General features: G+C 44.5%; 1 long non-coding RNA gene across 1 annotated transcript; it reads left to right on the top strand.

The window, feature by feature from the left end:
- Window positions 1–231: 231 nt before the first annotated feature.
- On the top strand, window positions 232–2070 carry LOC125555780. The gene is made up of 2 exons (XR_007304857.1): window positions 232–719; window positions 1171–2070. It is a non-coding gene; the product is annotated as an uncharacterized LOC125555780 (long non-coding RNA).
- Window positions 2071–4830: the final 2760 nt, after the last annotated feature.

The following is a 4830-nucleotide window of genomic DNA, read 5'->3' as shown; positions in this document are numbered from 1 at the left end:
TCCGCACTAAGGATGGAGGTGACCTCCGCGGGGATAGGGCTAGCCGGCGGCGGGATCTGAAGGAGGAAGAAGGGGATCGGGAGGAGTGCGAGGCGTACGATGCGCTTCGCCTCGTATCGATCGAGTGGCCCGCGCGGGACCGGCGGAATGGTTCCACCGGTGTGCCGTTTTTAAACACTTCCCATATAAAAAAGGGGTCTACTGTGCACGCACAGCCAGCGGCGGCCCATTTGCTATTCTTCGCACGCGCGCGCGCTCAGCTTCCAGGCCGCAGCCCAGCACCACAGCGCACCTTGCCCAGCGTGTTTTTCCCGAACACATTAGCTGCCGAACCCAGCCACAATCAGATCGGCCAATTCAATTGATCCCTGGACTCCATGCGTGAATTGATGCCCTATATAAGATATCCAGCTCCTCCTCTTTCGATTTTCACCTTTTTGTAGGTCCCCATGCACTATCTCGCCTGTTCCAGAGAATCCCGATCTTGCCGGAGTACATCCGCCCGAAGCTTCTACCGCAGTCGATTCCAGCCACCCTCTGCTGTCGTCCTCGCTCGCCACAGACGCCGCTGAGGACGTCTTCGAGACCACAGCAAAGCTCCTCGCCCCGTACGCTACCCTCCGGAGTCTGGATACCACCGGAGCAGGCGCCACCGTCGCCGCCCGAGCCGCCGCGCCGCCGTTTTGTCCAAGTCCGGCTGCCCTGCCCTTGTTTCTCCGGTGAGCACGTCTCCCTGTTGTTTTTTTCGTTGAAACATTTTGTGTTATAAACCGGCCGTCCGTCGCTTAAGTCTGGCAGTTCTTCCAGGAACGCTGTTATGGCACAATTCTTTTTGGGCAGATTTCATATCATATTTTCGTTTAGGTATATCTTGAGATCCGTAACACCAAATTCAACGATTCTTTTTTCTGTGTACTTGTAGTGACCAGTAGAATATTGTAGAACCAAAATTTCACATTTTTGAACTGTTTAAATTTGAATTTTCTTAAATTTGAATTTAACCTTCTGGAGGCCATATCTTTCAAACCGTTGATCCCAATTAGTTGATTCGTTTTGCATTGTGATACCTCTAGCATGTAGATAAGATATACCTATTGATATGTTCTGTTCTGTTATGTTAGTTCTTATTTGGATTCTTTGTTGTTGGCTTTTATTGTCCGGAGTGTGAAGCAAATCAGAATTAAGCATTAGAGTACTTCAACACTGCTCAAGGCAAGTTTGCACTTTTGATTATGCTCATCCTATATTTCTGCTATGCATGTGTGGTTGTTGTGATATGTTATATGTTTGGTTGATCGTTATGTTCTGTGTTGTCATGTTTTGGTATTGATTGTGTTATGTGATGGTGTGGGTAGCTAGCGATGGTAGACATGGGTATGTGTCGAGTGATGCCTGGAAGTGGTGAGTCTTCATAGCTATAGGCTCGGGACTTTTTCTCAGGTGAATGCGTCAATGGCTGAGCGCTCTATTGTCCCTAGAGAATGCGCCATGGTTGAGCGCACTTGAGGTTTGGGGGCTTAAATCAGGTGAATGCGTTGATGACTGAGCGCTCTATTGTCCCTAGAGAATGCCCCACGACTGAGCGCACTTGAGACATCTTGAAGATCTTTGTCATCCATGTTTGTGTGCACCTTGCCAATGTAGTGGAGGTAGGTGGAGACATTCTTCTGCAAACCAACTTGAGTGTTTTCTTTGTCATACTTTACTTGTGGATGTAGGTTTTGCTATATCATTATGTGTGATTTTCCAATACATTGAATGTATTGACCCTTGTGGCTGCAACTTATCATGTTGCGGGATTTTCAGATGATCAATGAGATACAGTAGGGTCACGAGTCTTCACTCAGCATTTTCGCCAGTGGGCATTGATGGGACTCACTGTTTAATTATGCTACATTTCCGCTGTTATTATTGAATAAAGTTAGCTATGTGCTACTCAGTTTGTAATACTTTATGAATTCTGGATCATACGTTGTTGTAAATGATGTACTTGTTATTTGATATTCATATGTACTGTGTGTGCTAGCTAGTCGATCTAGGGACTAGCACGGTGAGCACAGAGACATCGAATCTTATCAGGTTCAGATCATTACAATTCAAGCAAAATAACAAGGCAATTATGTCTTCTGAAAATAACATGGCCAAAGAAAGCTTATCCCTATAAAATCATATAGTCTGGCTATGCTCCATCTTCATCACATAAAATATTTAAATCATGCACAACCCCGATGACAAGCCAAGCAATTGTTTCATACTTTTGATGTTCTCAAACTTTTTCAACTTTCACGCAATACATGAGCGTGAGCCATGGACATAGCACTATAGGTGGAATAGAAGGTGGTTGTGGAGAAGATAAAAAGAGGGAGACAGTCTCACATCAACTAGGTGTATCAGTCTCACATCAACTAGGCGTATCAACTATGGAGATGCCCATCAATAGATATCAATGTGAGTGGATAGGGATTTCCATGCAACGGATGCACTAGAGCAATAAGTGTATGCAAGCTCAAAAAGAAACTAAGTGGGTGTGCATCCAACTCGCTTGCTCACTGAAAGGATCGAGAAGAGGTGTCTAGAGGGGGGGGTGATTAGACACTAAGTACCAAAATTGCAGTTTTTAATTTTTTTAAGTTGAAGTAGAGTTTTGGCACAAGTTTAACAAACACAATATATATCAAGCAAGCGTGCAAAGAGTATATGAGCAGCGGAAAGTAAAGCATACAACTTGTAAGAATGTAAAGGGATGGGATTGGAGTGTGCAAACACAATTTGGAGACACGGAGATTTTTGAGACGTGGTTCCGATAGGTGGTGCTATCGTACATCCACGCTGATGGAGACTTCAACCCACGAAGGGTAACGGCTGTGCGAGTCCACGGAGGGCTCCAGCCACGAAGGGTCCACGAAGAAGCAACCTTGTCTATCCCACCATGGCCGTCGCCCACAAAGGACTTGCCTCACTAGCGGTAGATCTTCACGAAGTAGGCGATCTCCTTGCCCTTACAAACTCCTTGGTTCAACTCCACAATCTTGTTGGAGGCTCCCAAGTGACACCTAGCCAATCTAGGAGACACCACTCTCCAAGAAGTAACAAATGGTGTGTTGATGATGAACTCCTTGCTCTTGTGCTTCAAATGATAGTCTCCCCAACACTCAACTCTCTCACAGGATATGGATTTGGTGGAAAGAAGATTTGAGTGGAAACCAACTTGGGGAAGGCTAGAGATCAAGATTCATATGGTAAGAATGGAATATCTTGGCCTCAACACAAGTGTAGGTGGTTCTCTCTTAGAAAAAGTAAGTTGGAAGTGTAGGTTTGTTCTGATGGCTCTCTCCATGAATGAAGAGGAGGTGGAGGGGTATATATAGCCTCCACACAAAATCTAACCGTTACACACAACTTGCCAATCTCGGTGGAACCGAATTGATAAACTTGGTCGGACCGATTCAGCAAATCTAGTGAGCGTTAGGATTTTCGGTGGGACCGACATGCAACTCGGTAAGACCGATATGGTTAGGGTTAGGGAATAACGTCATCTCGGTGAGACCGATTACACAAACTCGGTGAGACCGATTTTTGTAATAAGCTAACCAGAGAGTTGGTCAGGTAAACTCGGTGGGACCGATTTGCTAATTTCAGTGAGACCGAAATGTTACGAAAAGGTAACAGCGAGTTTACATTGCAATTTCGGTAGGACCGATTACGCAAACTCGGTGAGACCGATTTTGGTAATAGATCCATATAGAGAGATTGCAATCCAATCTCGGTGAGACCGATTTGCCTAGGGTTTGTGGCAGTGGCTATGACATCTGAACTCGGTGGCGCCGGATAGAAAGAATCGGTGGGGCCGAGTTTGACTTTTGGTTTAGGTCATATGTGGATGTGAGAAAATAGTTGAGGGCTTTGGAGTATATCACTAAGCGTAAACAAGGTTAGATAACAGAGATACACCTACTGGCCAGAGCAAACAAAAGAAACCATAAGAGTACCAAGACTGGGATGACATGTAGAGCGAGTACTAAGTACCACATTGGATATAGACATGTTCCCAAAGGTAAAGATGTGCAATAAATTTAAGGATTTCCTTCCCATAGATGTTTGCTCCCCTGAATCTAGCATGGGATACTGGGAGAAGATAGGGAACAGAAAATCAAAGCAAAATCAGAGCTCAAAGGAAATAAAAAGAGCTAATGCAAACGAGCAAATATGAACATGTCTTTCCCCTCTTGAAGACATGTGACTTCTCTCCTCTTGAACACCAAGCATCTGGGGTCCTTGATGATTACTCTTTCTTCCCTTGAGTATTCTCTCCCCCTATAAATATGATTAAGCTTTGATGTGATCTCTCTCTCCCCCTTTGACATCAATTTCCAAGAAGGGTTCTTATGGATTTTTGTCATGATGGGTTTGGTTCTTGAGTCACAGAACAAAGCAGCAAGTTGAATGGGATGCCGGTCAAGGACAAGATTCATTGAGTGGAGCTGGATCAAAAAGAATGCAGAAACAAGTGGCAAGATGTCTTTCCTGTAGTGAAATCGGTGACACCGAGTTGTATGGTTCGGTTGTACCGAAAGCATCAGCCCAGTGAGACCGAGTTCATCGCAGAGAAAACAGTTGTCACCTCGGCTCACTAGACAGGTAAGATCTCACAAGGATTTGCAAGGAATTAACTGAAAGATTTCCAATGAATTGGATGCAAGGAATGCAGAACAGAAAATAAAAGAGAAGAAACTAAAAAGGAGTCTAGATGAAGTTTTTTTTGAAGAGAGAAACAAATATGCATGAGACAGATGCAAGAGCACAGAAAAGAACACAAGAGAACTTCATCTA

The sequence above is a fragment of the Triticum urartu genome, chromosome 5 (assembly GCF_003073215.2).
Source record: "Triticum urartu cultivar G1812 chromosome 5, Tu2.1, whole genome shotgun sequence".
In the NCBI taxonomy this organism is placed as follows: domain Eukaryota; kingdom Viridiplantae; phylum Streptophyta; class Magnoliopsida; order Poales; family Poaceae; genus Triticum; species Triticum urartu.
Note: the sequence above shows the minus strand (reverse complement) of the source record. Positions and strands in the feature narration are given on the sequence as shown.